Genomic DNA, 13777 nt, shown 5'->3' on the forward strand with positions numbered 1-13777 from the left:
TGGCTCGGGAGATCCACTTTCCTGCAGAGTTTAGCTCCAACCCTAATCAAACAAAACTACCTGTGATTTTTCATTGATCCTGAAGACATTGATTAGCAAATTCAGATGTGTTTGATTAGGGTTAGAGCTAAATACTGCAGGAAAGTTGATCTCGCCAGCTGAATTTGAGGATCACTGGATTACAGCAATCTTGTATACAACAGATCTTTTATATTATCCAATGAACTTTGAGCTTACTGAAATGCTTCATGCTTGTCTCTTGACACACCGCGGCCACAATAACACTGTATGACACATGGATCGCGTGAAGTTCATGCACGAAGCACACTACTAACAAGCTGATTATCTGAAACAGTTGTGTTAATAAATAGAGACATGCAAAACACACAAAGATGGGGGGCTTGCGGACTGGAATTGGGAACCGCTGTTCTAACTGATTACAGCAATCTGTTTATATTATGCCATGTAGCTACTTGCTTTCTAAAGGCTTGCTCCAGGTGAGGCTCAAACTCATAACCTCAGCACTGCTCTGCTGTTTTACAAGAACCAGGCAATGACTGATTGCACCACAACCACATTAACAACACCGTGTTCTTTAGTTAGACTTATCATTCAAGTTGTTCCATTAGTTTTCTTCTAACTGATCTAAGCAATCTGGTTTCCAACAGATCTTTTTTATTATCCCCTGTACTCTCATTAGCTACAGAAATGCTTCTTGCTTTCTAAAAGTTTGCTCCAGGTGAGGCTCGAACTCACAACCTCGGCATTGCTCTGCTATGTACTGTCTTATAAGTACCGCGCGCTAACCGATTGCGCCACTGGAGCTATTAGATCTTGAAAGAATTCCAAACACGATCGTCTTTAGTTAGATCTATCATTCAAGTTGTTCCATTAATTTTTTCTGATTACAGCAGTGATCCTCAAATCTGGCTCGGGAGATCCACTTTCCTGCAGAGTTTAGCTCCAACCCTAATCAAACAAAACTACCTGTGATTTTTCATTGATCCTGAAGACATTGATTAGCAATTTCAGATGTGTTTGATTAGGGTTAGAGCTAAACACTGCAGGAAAGTTGATCTCGCCAGCTGAATTTGAGGATCACTGGATTACAGCAATCTTGTATACAACAGATCTTTTATATTATCCAATGAACTTTGAGCCTACTGAAATGCTTCATGCTTGTCTCTTGACACACCGTGGCCACGATAACACTGTATGACACATGGATCGCGTGAAGTTCATGCACGAAGCACACTACTAACAAGCTGATTATCTGAAACAGTTGTGTTAATAAATAGAGACATGCAAAACACACAAAGATGGGGGGCTTGCGGACTGGAATTGGGAACCGCTTTTCTAACTGAATACAGCAATCTGTCTATATTATGCCATGTAGCTACTTGCTTTCTAAAGGCTTGCTCCAGGTGAGGCTCAAACTCATAACCTCAGCACTGCTCTGCTGTTTTACAAGTACCAGGCACTGACTGATTGCGCCACAACCGCATTAACAACACCGTGTTCTTTAGTTAGACCTATCATTCAAGTTGTTCCATTAGTTTTCTTCTAACTGATCTAAGCAATCTGGTTTCCAACAGATCTTTTTTATTATCCCCTGTACTCTCATTAGCTACTGAAATGCTTCTTGCTTTCTAAAATTTTATTCCAGGTGAGGCTCGAACTCACAACCTCGGCATTGCTCTGCTATGTACTGTCTTATAAGTACCGCGCGCTAACCGATTGCGCCACTGGAGCTATTAGATCTTGAAAAAATTCCAAACACCATCGTCTTTAGTTAGATCTATCATTCAAGTTGTTCCATGAATTTTTTCTGATTACAGCAGTGATCCTCAAATCTGGCTCGGGAGATCCACTTTCCTGCAGAGTTTAGCTCCAACCCTAATCAAACAAAACTACCTGTGATTTTTCATTGATCCTGAAGACATTGATTAGCAAATTCAGTTGTGTTTGATTAGGGTTAGAGCTAAATACTGCAGGAAAGTTGATCTCGCCAGCTGAATTTGAGGATCACTGGATTACAGCAATCTTGTATACAACAGATCTTTTATATTATCCAATGAACTTTGAGCTTACTGAAATGCTTCATGCTTGTCTCTTGACACACCGCGGCCACAATAACACTGTATGACACATGGATCGCGTGAAGTTCATGCACGAAGCACACTACTAACAAGCTGATTATCTGAAACAGTTGTGTTAATAAATAGAGACATGCAAAACACACAAAGATGGGGGGCTTGCGGACTGGAATTGGGAACCGCTTTTCTAACTGAATACAGCAATCTGTCTATATTATGCCATGTAGCTACTTGCTTTCTAAAGGCTTGCTCCAGGTGAGGCTCAAACTCATAACCTCAGCACTGCTCTGCTGTTTTACAAGTACCAGGCACTGACTGATTGCGCCACAACCGCATTAACAACACCGTGTTCTTTAGTTAGACCTATCATTCAAGTTGTTCCATTAGTTTTCTTCTAACTGATCTAAGCAATCTGGTTTCCAACAGATCTTTTTTATTATCCCCTGTACTCTCATTAGCTACTGAAATGCTTCTTGCTTTCTAAAATTTTATTCCAGGTGAGGCTCGAACTCACAACCTCGGCATTGCTCTGCTATGTACTGTCTTATAAGTACCGCGCGCTAACCGATTGCGCCACTGGAGCTATTAGATCTTGAAAAAATTCCAAACACCATCGTCTTTAGTTAGATCTATCATTCAAGTTGTTCCATGAATTTTTTCTGATTACAGCAGTGATCCTCAAATCTGGCTCGGGAGATCCACTTTCCTGCAGAGTTTAGCTCCAACCCTAATCAAACAAAACTACCTGTGATTTTTCATTGATCCTGAAGACATTGATTAGCAAATTCAGTTGTGTTTGATTAGGGTTAGAGCTAAATACTGCAGGAAAGTTGATCTCGCCACCTGAATTTGAGGATCACTGGATTACAGCAATCTTGTATACAACAGATCTTTTATATTATCCAATGAACTTTGAGCTTACTGAAATGCTTCATGCTTGTCTCTTGACACACCGCGGCCACGATAACACTGTATGACACATGGATCGCGTGAAGTTCATGCACGAAGCACACTACTAACAAGCTGATTATCTGAAACAGTTGTGTTAATAAATAGAGACATGCAAAACACACAAAGATGGGGGGCTTGCGGACTGGAATTGGGAACCGCTGTTCTAACTGATTACAGCGATCTGTTTATATTATGCCATGTAGCTACTTGCTTTCTAAAGGCTTGCTCCAGGTGAGGCTCAAACTCATAACCTCAGCACTGCTCTGCTGTTTTACAAGTACCAGGCACTGACTGATTGCGCCACAACCGCATTAACAACACCGTGTTCTTTAGTTAGACTTATCATTCAAGTTGTTCCATTAGTTTTCTTCTAACTGATCTAAGCAATCTGGTTTCCAACAGATCTTTTTTATTATCCCCTGTACTCTCATTAGCTACTGAAATGCTTCTTGCTTTCTAAAATTTTGTTCCAGGTGAGGTTCGAACTCACTACCTCGGCATTGCTCTGCTATGTACTGTCTTATAAGTACCGCGCGCTAACCGATTGCGCCACTGGAGCTATTAAATCTTGAAAAAATTCCAAACACCATCGTCTTTAGTTAGATCTATTATTCAAGTTGTTCCATGAATTTTTTCTGATTACAGCAGTGATCCTCAAATCTGGCTCGGGAGATCCACTTTCCTGCAGAGTTTAGCTCCAACCCTAATCAAACAAAACTACCTGTGATTTTTCATTGATCCTGAAGACATTGATTAGCAAATTCAGATGTGTTTGATTAGGGTTAGAGCTAAACACTGCAGGAAAGTTGATCTCGCCAGCTGAATTTGAGGATCACTGGATTACAGCAATCTTGTATACAACAGATCTTTTATATTATCCAATGAACTTTGAGCTTACTGAAATGCTTCATGCTTGTCTCTTGACACACCGCGGCCACGATAACACTGTATGACACATGGATCGCGTGAGGTTCATGCACGAAGCACACTACTAACAAGCTGATTATCTGAAACAGTTGTGTTAATAAATAGAGACATGCAAAACACACAAAGATGGGGGGCTTGCGGACTGGAATCCGCTGTTCTAACTGATTACAGCAATCTGTTTATATTATGCCATGTAGCTACTTGCTTTCTAAAGACTTGCTCCAGGTGAGGCTCAAACTCATAACCTCAGCACTGCTCTGCTGTTTTACAAGAACCAGGCAATGACTGATTGCACCACAACCACATTAACAACACCGTGTTCTTTAGTTAGACTTATCATTCAAGTTGTTCCATTAGTTTTCTTCTAACAGATCTAAGCAATCTGGTTTCCAACAGATCTTTTTTATTATCCCCTGTACTCTCATTAGCTACAGAAATGCTTCTTGCTTTCTAAAATTTTGCTCCAGGTGAGGCTCGAACTCACAACCTCGGCATTGCTCTGCTATGTACTGTCTTATAAGTACCGCGCGCTAACCGATTGCGCCACTGGAGCTATTAGATCTTGAAAAAATTCCAAACACCACCGTCTTTAGTTAGATCTATCATTCAAGTTGTTCCATTAATTTTTTCTGATTACAGCAGTGATCCTCAAATCTGGCTCGGGAGATCCACTTTCCTGCAGAGTTTAGCTCCAACCCTAATCAAACAAAACTACCTGTGATTTTTCATTGATCCTGAAGACATTGATTAGCAATTTCAGATGTGTTTGATTAGGGTTAGAGCTAAACACTGCAGGAAAGTTGATCTCGCCAGCTGAATTTGAGGATCACTGGATTACAGCAATCTTGTATACAACAGATCTTTTATATTATCCAATGAACTTTGAGCCTACTGAAATACTTCATGCTTGTCTCTTGACACACCGTGGCCACGATAACACTGTATGACACATGGATCGCGTGAAGTTCATGCACGAAGCACACTACTAACAAGCTGATTATCTGAAACAGTTGTGTTAATAAATAGAGACATGCAAAACACACAAAGATGGGGGGCTTGCGGACTGGAATTGGGAACTGCTTTTCTAACTGATTACAGCAATCTGTCTATATTATGCCATGTAGCTACTTGCTTTCTAAAGGCTTGCTCCAGGTGAGGCTCAAACTCATAACCTCAGCACTGCTCTGCTGTTTTACAAGTACCAGGCACTGACTGATTGCGCCACAACCGCATTAACAACACCGTGTTCTTTAGTTAGACCTATCATTCAAGTTGTTCCATTAGTTTTCTTCTAACTGATCTAAGCAATCTGGTTTCCAACAGATCTTTTTTATTATCCCCTGTACTCTCATTAGCTACTGAAATGCTTCTTGCTTTCTAAAATTTTGTTCCAGGTGAGGCTCGAACTCACAACCTCGGCATTGCTCTACTATGTACTGTCTTATAAGTACCGCGCGCTAACCGATTGCGCCACTGGAGCTATTAGATCTTGAAAAAATTCCAAACACCATCGTCTTTAGTTAGATCTATCATTCAAGTTGTTCCATGAATTTTTTCTGATTACAGCAGTGATCCTCAAATCTGGCTCGGGAGATCCACTTTCCTGCAGAGTTTAGCTCCAACCCTAATCAAACAAAACTACCTGTGATTTTTCATTGATCCTGAAGACATTGATTAGCAAATTCAGATGTGTTTGATTAGGGTTAGAGCTAAACACTGCAGGAAAGTTGATCTCGCCAGCTGAATTTGAGGATCACTGGATTACAGCAATCTTGTATACAACAGATCTTTTATATTATCCAATGAACTTTGAGCTTACTGAAATGCTTCATGCTTGTCTCTTGACACACCGCGGCCACGATAACACTGTATGACACATGGATCGCGTGAAGTTCATGCACGAAGCACCCTACTAACAAGCTGATTATCTGAAACAGTTGTGTTAATAAATAGAGACATGCAAAACACACAAAGATGGGGGGCTTGCGGACTGGAATTGGGAACCGCTGTTCTAACTGATTACAGCGATCTGTTTATATTATGCCATGTAGCTACTTGCTTTCTAAAGGCTTGCTCCAGGTGAGGCTCAAACTCATAACCTCAGCTGTTTTACAAGTACCAGGCACTGACTGATTGCACCACAACCGCATTAACAACACCGTGTTCTTTAGTTAGACTTATCATTCAAGTTGTTCCATTAGTTTTCTTCTAACTGATCTAAGCAATCTGGTTTCCAACAGATCTTTTTTATTATCCCCTGTACTCTCATTAGCTACTTAAAATGCTTCTTGCTTTCTAAAATTTTGTTCCAATTAAGGCTCGAACTCACAACCTCGGCATTGCTCTGCTATGTACTGTCTTATAAGTACCGCGCGCTAACCGATTGCGCCACTGGAGCTATTAAATCTTGAAAAAATTCCAAACACCATCGTCTTTAGTTAGATCTATCATTCAAGTTGTTCCATGAATTTTTTCTGATTACAGCAGTGATCCTCAAATCTGGCTCGGGAGATCCACTTTCCTGCAGAGTTTAGCTCCAACCCTAATCAAACAAAACTACCTGTGATTTTTCATTGATCCTGAAGACATTGACTAGCAAATTCAGATGTGTTTGATTAGGGTTAGAGCTAAACACTGCAGGAAAGTTGATCTCGCCAGCTGAATTTGAGGATCACTGGATTACAGCAATTTTGTATACAACAGATCTTTTATATTATCCAATGAACTTTGAGCCTACTGAAATGCTTCATGCTTGTCTCTTGACACACCGTGGCCACGATAACACTGTATGACACATGAATCGCGTGAGGTTCATGCACGAAGCACACTACTAACAAGCTGATTATCTGAAACAGTTGTGTTAATAAAGAGAGACATGCAAAACACACAAAGATGGGGGGCTCGCGGACTGGAATTGGGAACCGCTGTTCTAACTGATTACAGCAATCTGTTTATATTATCCCATGTAGCTATTTGCTTTCTAAAGCCTTGCTCCAGGTGAGGCTCAAACTCATAACCTCAGCTGTTTTACAAGTACCAGGCAATGACTGATTGCGCCACAACCGCATTAACAACACCGTGTTCTTTAGTTAGACTTATCATTCAAGTTGTTCCATTAGTTTTCTTCTAACTGATCTAAGCAATCTGGTTTCCAACAGATCTTTTTTATTATCCCCTGTACTCTCATTAGCTACTGAAATGCTTCTTGCTTTCTAAAATTTTGTTCCAGGTGAGGCTCGAACTCACAACCTCGGCATTGCTCTGCTATGTACTGTCTTATAAGTACCGCGCGCTAACCGATTGCGCCACTGGAGCTATTAAATCTTGAAAAAATTCCAAACACCATCGTCTTTAGTTAGATCTATCATTCAAGTTGTTCCATGAATTTTTTCTGATTACAGCAGTGATCCTCAAATCTGGCTCGGGAGATCCACTTTCCTGCAGAGTTTAGCTCCAACCCTAATCAAACAAAACTACCTGTGATTTTTCATTGATCCTGAAGACATTGATTAGCAAATTCAGATGTCTTTGATTAGGGTTAGAGCTAAACACTGCAGGAAAGTTGATCTCGCCAGCTGAATTTGAGGATCACTGGATTACAGCAATCTTGTATACAACAGATCTTTTATATTATCCATTGATCCTCAAATCTGGCTCGGGAGATCCACTTTCCTGCAGAGTTTAGCTCCAACCCTAATCAAACAAAACTACCTGTTATTTTCTATTGATCCTGAAGACATTGATTAGCAAATTCAGATGTGTTTGATTAGGGTTAAAGCTAAACACTGCAGGAAAGTTGATCTCGCCAGCTGAATTTGAGGATCACTGGATTTCAGCAATCTTGTATACAACAGATGTTTTATATTATCCAATGAACTTTGAGCCTACTGAAATGCTTCATGCTTGTCTCTTGACACACCGCTGCAACGATAACACTGTATGACACATGGATCGCGTTAGGTTCATGCACGAAGCACACTACTAACAAGCTGATTATCTGAAACAGTTGTGTTAATAAATAGAGACATGCAAAACACACACATATGGGGGGCTCGTGGACTGGAACTGGGAACCGCTGTTCTAACTGATTAAAAAAATCTGTTTATATTATCCCATGTAGCTATTTGCTTTCTAAAGCCTTGCTCCAGGTGAGGCTCAAACTCATAACCTCAGCTGTTTTACAAGTACCATGCAATGACTGATTGCGCCACAACCACATTAACAACACCGTGTTCTTTAGTTAGACTTATCATTCAAGTTGTTCCATTAGTTTTCTTCTAACTGATCTAAGCAATCTGGTTTCCAACAGATCTTTTTTATTATCCCCTGTACTCTCATTAGCTACTGAAATGCTTCTTGCTTTCTAAAATTTTGTTCCAGGTGAGGCTCGAACTCACAACCTCGGCATTGCTCTGCTATGTACTGGCTTATAAGTACCGCACGCTAACCGATTGCGCCACTGGAGCTATTAGATCTTGAAAAAATTCCAAACACCATCGTCTTTAGTTAGATCTATCATTCAAGTTGTTCCATGAATTTTTTCTGATTACAGCAGTGATCCTCAAATCTGGCTCGGGAGATCCACTTTCCTGCAGAGTTTAGCTCCAACCCTAATCAAACAAAACTACCTGTGATTTTTCATTGATCCTGAAGACATTGATTAGCAAATTCAGATGTGTTTGATTAGGGTTAGAGCTAAACACTGCAGGAAAGTTGATCTCGCCAGCTGAATTTGAGGATCACTGGATTACAGCAATCTTGTATACAACAGATCTTTTATATTATCCAATGAACTTTGAGCTTACTGAAATGCTTCATGCTTGTCTCTTGACACACCGCGGCCACGATAACACTGTATGACACATGGATCGCGTGAGGTTCATGCACGAAGCACACTACTAACAAGCTGATTATCTGAAACAGTTGTGTTAATAAATAGAGACATGCAAAACACACAAAGATGGGGGGCTTGCGGACTGGAATTGGGAACCGCTGTTCTAACTGATTACAGCAATCTGTTTATATTATGCCATGTAGCTACTTGCTTTCTAAAGACTTGCTCCAGGTGAGGCTCAAACTCATAACCTCAGCACTGCTCTGCTGTTTTACAAGAACCAGGCAATGACTGATTGCACCACAACCACATTAACAACACCGTGTTCTTTAGTTAGACTTATCATTCTAGTTGTTCCATTAGTTTTCTTCTAACTGATCTAAGCAATCTGGTTTCCAACATATCTTTTTTATTATCCCCTGTACTCTCATTAGCTACAGAAATGCTTCTTGCTTTCTAAAATTTTGCTCCAGGTGAGGCTCGAACTCACAACCTCGGCATTGCTCTGCTATGTACTGTCTTATAAGTACCGCACGCTAACCGATTGCGCCACTGGAGCTATTAGATCTTGAAAAATTCCAAACACCATCGTCTTTAGTTAGATCTAACATTCAAGTTGTTCCATTAATTTTTTCTGATTACAGCAGTGATCCTCAAATCTGGCTCGGGAGATCCACTTTCCTGCAGAGTTTAGCTCCAACCCTAATCAAACAAAACTACCTGTGATTTTTCATTGATCCTGAAGACATTGATTAGCAATTTCAGATGTGTTTGATTAGGGTTAGAGCTAAACACTGCAGGAAAGTTGATCTCGCCAGCTGAATTTGAGGATCACTGGATTACAGCAATCTTGTATACAACAGATCTTTTATATTATCCAATGAACTTTGAGCTTACTGAAATGCTTCATGCTTGTCTCTTGACACACCGCGGCCACGATAACACTGTATGACACATGGATCGCGTGAGGTTCATGCACGAAGCACACTACTAACAAGCTGATTATCTGAAACAGTTGTGTTAATAAATAGAGACATGCAAAACACACAAAGATGGGGGGCTTGCGGACTGGAATTGGGAACCGCTGTTCTAACTGATTACAGCAATCTGTTTATATTATGCCATGTAGCTACTTGCTTTCTAAAGACTTGCTCCAGGTGAGGCTCAAACTCATAACCTCAGCACTGCTCTGCTGTTTTACAAGAACCAGGCAATGACTGATTGCACCACAACCACATTAACAACACCGTGTTCTTTAGTTAGACTTATCATTCAAGTTGTTCCATTAGTTTTCTTCTAACTGATCTAAGCAATCTGGTTTCCAACAGATCTTTTTTATTATCCCCTGTACTCTCATTAGCTACAGAAATGCTTCTTGCTTTCTAAAATTTTGCTCCAGGTGAGGCTCGAACTCACAACCTCGGCATTGCTCTGCTATGTACTGTCTTATAAGTACCGCGCGCTAACCGATTGCGCCACTGGAGCTATTAGATCTTAAAAAAATTCCAAACACCATCGTCTTTAGTTAGATCTATCATTCAAGTTGTTCCATTAATTTTTTCTGATTACAGCAGTGATCCTCAAATCTGGCTCGGGAGATCCACTTTCCTGCAGAGTTTAGCTCCAACCCTAATCAAACAAAACTACCTGTGATTTTTCATTGATCCTGAAGACATTGATTAGCAATTTCAGATGTGTTTGATTAGGGTTAGAGCTAAACACTGCAGGAAAGTTGATCTCGCCAGCTGAATTTGAGGATCACTGGATTACAGCAATCTTGTATACAACAGATCTTTTATATTATCCAATGAACTTTGAGCCTACTGAAATGCTTCATGCTTGTCTCTTGACACACCGTGGCCACGATAACACTGTATGACACATGGATCGCGTGAGGTTCATGCACGAAGCACACTACTAACAAGCTGATTATCTGAAACAGTTGTGTTAATAAATAGAGACATGCAAAACACACAAAGATGGGGGGCTTGCGGACTGGAATTGGGAACCGCTGTTCTAACTGATTACAGCAATCTGTTTATATTATGCCATGTAGCTACTTGCTTTCTAAAGACTTGCTCCAGGTGAGGCTCAAACTCATAACCTCAGCACTGCTCTGCTGTTTTACAAGAACCAGGCACTGACTGATTGCACCACAACCGCATTAACAACACCGTATTTTTTAGTTAGACTTATCATTCAAGTTGTTCCATTAGTTTTCTTGTAACTGATCTAAGCAATCTGGTTTCCAACAGATCTTTTTTATTATCCCCTGTACTCTCATTAGCTACTGAAATGCTTCTTGCTTTCTAAAATTTTGTTCCAGGTGAGGCTCGAACTCACAACCTCGGCATTGCTCTGCTATGTACTGTCTTATAAGTACCGCGCGCTAACCGATTGCGCCACTGGAGCTATTAGATCTTGAAAAACTTCCAAACACCATCGTCTTTAGTTAGATCTATCATTCAAGTTGTTCCATGAAATTTTTTCTGATTACAGCAGTGATCCTCAAATCTGGCTCGGGAGATCCACTTTCCTACAGAGTTTAGCTCCAACCCTAATCAAACAAAACTACCTGTGATTTTTCATTGATCCTGAAGACATTGATTAGCAAATTCAGATGTGTTTGATTAGGGTTAGAGCTAAATACTGCAGGAAAGTTGATCTCGCCAGCTGAATTTGAGGATCACTGGATTACAGCAATCTTGTATACAACAGATCTTTTATATTATCCAATGAACTTTGAGCTTACTGAAATGCTTCATGCTTTTCTCTTGACACACCGCGGCCACAATAACACTGTATGACACATGGATCGCGTGAAGTTCATGCACGAAGCACACTACTAACAAGCTGATTATCTGAAACAGTTGTGTTAATAAATAGAGACATGCAAAACACACAAAAATGGGGGGCTTGCGGACTGGAATTGGGAACCACTGTTCTAACTGATTACAGTGATCTGTTTATATTATGCCATGTAGCTACTTGCTTTCTAAAGACTTGCTCCAGGTGAGGCTCAAACTCATAACCTCAGCACTGCTCTGCTGTTTTACAAGAACCAGGCAATGACTGATTGCACCACAACCACATTAACAACACCGTGTTCTTTAGTTAGACTTATCATTCAAGTTGTTCCATTAGTTTTCTTCTAACTGATCTCAGCAATCTGGTTTCCAACAGATCTTTTTTTATTATCCCCTGTACTCTCATTAGCTACTGAAATGCTTCTTGCTTTCTAAAATTTTGTTCCAGGTGAGGCTCGAACTCACAACCTCGGCATTGCTCTGCTATGTACTGTCTTATAAGTACCGCGCGCTAACCGATTGCGCCACTAGAGCTATTAAATCTTGAAAAAATTCCAAACACCATCGTCTTTAGTTAGATCTATCATTCAAGTTGTTCCATGATTTTTTTCTGATTACAGCAGTGATCCTCAAATCTGGCTCGGGAGATCCACTTTCCTGCAGAGTTTAGCTCCAACCCTAATCAAACAAAACTACCTGTGATTTTTCATTGATCCTGAAGACATTGATTAGCAAATTCAGATGTGTTTGATTAGGGTTAGAGCTAAACACTGCAGGAAAGTTGATCTCGCCAGCTGAATTTGAGGATCACTGGATTACAGCAATCTTGTATACAACAGATCTTTTATATTATCCAATGAACTTTGAGCCTACTGAAATGCTTCATTCTTGTCTCTTGACACACCGCGGCCACGATAACACTGTATGACACATGGATCGCGTGAAGTTCATGCACGAAGCACCCTACTAACAAGCTGATTATCTGAAACAGTTGTGTTAATAAAGAGAGACATGCAAAACACACAAAGATGGGGGGCTTGCGGACTGGAATTGGGAACCGCTGTTCTAACTGATTACAGCAATCTGTTTATATTATGCCATGTAGCTACTTGCTTTCTAAAGACTTGCTCCAGGTGAGGCTCAAACTCATAACCTCAGCACTGCTCTGCTGTTTTACAAGAACCAGGCACTGACTGATTGCACCACAACCGCATTAACAACACCGTATTTTTTAGTTAGACTTATCATTCAAGTTGTTCCATTAGTTTTCTTGTAACTGATCTAAGCAATCTGGTTTCCAACAGATCTTTTTTATTATCCCCTGTACTCTCATTAGCTACTGAAATGCTTCTTGCTTTCTAAAATTTTGTTCCAGGTGAGGCTCGAACTCACAACCTCGGCATTGCTCTGCTATGTACTGTCTTATAAGTACCGCGCGCTAACCGATTGCGCCACTGGAGCTATTAGATCTTGAAAAACTTCCAAACACCATCGTCTTTAGTTAGATCTATCATTCAAGTTGTTCCATGAAATTTTTTCTGATTACAGCAGTGATCCTCAAATCTGGCTCGGGAGATCCACTTTCCTACAGAGTTTAGCTCCAACCCTAATCAAACAAAACTACCTGTGATTTTTCATTGATCCTGAAGACATTGATTAGCAAATTCAGATGTGTTTGATTAGGGTTAGAGCTAAATACTGCAGGAAAGTTGATCTCGCCAGCTGAATTTGAGGATCACTGGATTACAGCAATCTTGTATACAACAGATCTTTTATATTATCCAATGAACTTTGAGCTTACTGAAATGCTTCATGCTTGTCTCTTGACACACTGCGGCCACGATAACACTGTATGACACATGGATCGCGTGAAGTTCATGCACGAAGCACCCTACTAACAAGCTGATTATCTGAAACAGTTGTGTTAATAAATAGAGACATGCAAAACACACAAAGATGGGGGGCTTGCGGACTGGAATTGGGAACCGCTGTTCTAACTGATTACAGCGATCTGTTTATATTATGCCATGTAGCTACTTGCTTTCTAAAGGCTTGCTCCAGGTGAGGCTCAAACTCATAACCTCAGCTGTTTTACAAGTACCAGGCACTGACTGATTGCACCACAACCGCATTAACAACACCGTGTTCTTTAGTTAGACTTA

At 40.5% G+C, this 13777-nt stretch overlaps 13 non-coding genes across 13 annotated transcripts; all 13 read right to left on the minus strand.

The window, feature by feature from the left end:
• Positions 1 to 731: 731 nt before the first annotated feature.
• trnai-uau (transfer RNA isoleucine (anticodon UAU)) lies at positions 732 to 825 on the minus strand. Its single transcript has 2 exons — positions 788 to 825; positions 732 to 767 (listed from the first exon to the last, which is right to left on the minus strand). It is a non-coding gene; the product is annotated as a tRNA-Ile (tRNA).
• An 833-nt stretch (positions 826 to 1658) lies between these two features.
• On the minus strand, positions 1659 to 1752 carry trnai-uau (transfer RNA isoleucine (anticodon UAU)). The gene is made up of 2 exons: positions 1715 to 1752; positions 1659 to 1694 (listed from the first exon to the last, which is right to left on the minus strand). It is a non-coding gene; the product is annotated as a tRNA-Ile (tRNA).
• An 833-nt stretch (positions 1753 to 2585) lies between these two features.
• On the minus strand, positions 2586 to 2679 carry trnai-uau (transfer RNA isoleucine (anticodon UAU)). Its single transcript has 2 exons — positions 2642 to 2679; positions 2586 to 2621 (listed from the first exon to the last, which is right to left on the minus strand). It is a non-coding gene; the product is annotated as a tRNA-Ile (tRNA).
• An 833-nt stretch (positions 2680 to 3512) lies between these two features.
• trnai-uau (transfer RNA isoleucine (anticodon UAU)) lies at positions 3513 to 3606 on the minus strand. Its single transcript has 2 exons — positions 3569 to 3606; positions 3513 to 3548 (listed from the first exon to the last, which is right to left on the minus strand). It is a non-coding gene; the product is annotated as a tRNA-Ile (tRNA).
• Positions 3607 to 4433: 827 nt separating this feature from the next.
• Positions 4434 to 4527, minus strand: trnai-uau (transfer RNA isoleucine (anticodon UAU)). Its single transcript has 2 exons — positions 4490 to 4527; positions 4434 to 4469 (listed from the first exon to the last, which is right to left on the minus strand). It is a non-coding gene; the product is annotated as a tRNA-Ile (tRNA).
• Positions 4528 to 5360: 833 nt separating this feature from the next.
• On the minus strand, positions 5361 to 5454 carry trnai-uau (transfer RNA isoleucine (anticodon UAU)). The gene is made up of 2 exons: positions 5417 to 5454; positions 5361 to 5396 (listed from the first exon to the last, which is right to left on the minus strand). It is a non-coding gene; the product is annotated as a tRNA-Ile (tRNA).
• A 1741-nt stretch (positions 5455 to 7195) lies between these two features.
• On the minus strand, positions 7196 to 7289 carry trnai-uau (transfer RNA isoleucine (anticodon UAU)). The gene is made up of 2 exons: positions 7252 to 7289; positions 7196 to 7231 (listed from the first exon to the last, which is right to left on the minus strand). It is a non-coding gene; the product is annotated as a tRNA-Ile (tRNA).
• A 1057-nt stretch (positions 7290 to 8346) lies between these two features.
• Positions 8347 to 8440, minus strand: trnai-uau (transfer RNA isoleucine (anticodon UAU)). The gene is made up of 2 exons: positions 8403 to 8440; positions 8347 to 8382 (listed from the first exon to the last, which is right to left on the minus strand). It is a non-coding gene; the product is annotated as a tRNA-Ile (tRNA).
• An 833-nt stretch (positions 8441 to 9273) lies between these two features.
• On the minus strand, positions 9274 to 9367 carry trnai-uau (transfer RNA isoleucine (anticodon UAU)). The gene is made up of 2 exons: positions 9330 to 9367; positions 9274 to 9309 (listed from the first exon to the last, which is right to left on the minus strand). It is a non-coding gene; the product is annotated as a tRNA-Ile (tRNA).
• An 832-nt stretch (positions 9368 to 10199) lies between these two features.
• trnai-uau (transfer RNA isoleucine (anticodon UAU)) lies at positions 10200 to 10293 on the minus strand. The gene is made up of 2 exons: positions 10256 to 10293; positions 10200 to 10235 (listed from the first exon to the last, which is right to left on the minus strand). It is a non-coding gene; the product is annotated as a tRNA-Ile (tRNA).
• An 833-nt stretch (positions 10294 to 11126) lies between these two features.
• On the minus strand, positions 11127 to 11220 carry trnai-uau (transfer RNA isoleucine (anticodon UAU)). Its single transcript has 2 exons — positions 11183 to 11220; positions 11127 to 11162 (listed from the first exon to the last, which is right to left on the minus strand). It is a non-coding gene; the product is annotated as a tRNA-Ile (tRNA).
• Positions 11221 to 12055: 835 nt separating this feature from the next.
• trnai-uau (transfer RNA isoleucine (anticodon UAU)) lies at positions 12056 to 12149 on the minus strand. The gene is made up of 2 exons: positions 12112 to 12149; positions 12056 to 12091 (listed from the first exon to the last, which is right to left on the minus strand). It is a non-coding gene; the product is annotated as a tRNA-Ile (tRNA).
• Positions 12150 to 12982: 833 nt separating this feature from the next.
• trnai-uau (transfer RNA isoleucine (anticodon UAU)) lies at positions 12983 to 13076 on the minus strand. Its single transcript has 2 exons — positions 13039 to 13076; positions 12983 to 13018 (listed from the first exon to the last, which is right to left on the minus strand). It is a non-coding gene; the product is annotated as a tRNA-Ile (tRNA).
• Positions 13077 to 13777: the final 701 nt, after the last annotated feature.

The sequence above is a fragment of the Carassius carassius genome, chromosome 46 (assembly GCF_963082965.1).
Source record: "Carassius carassius chromosome 46, fCarCar2.1, whole genome shotgun sequence".
Taxonomy (NCBI): Eukaryota; Metazoa; Chordata; class Actinopteri; order Cypriniformes; family Cyprinidae; genus Carassius; species Carassius carassius.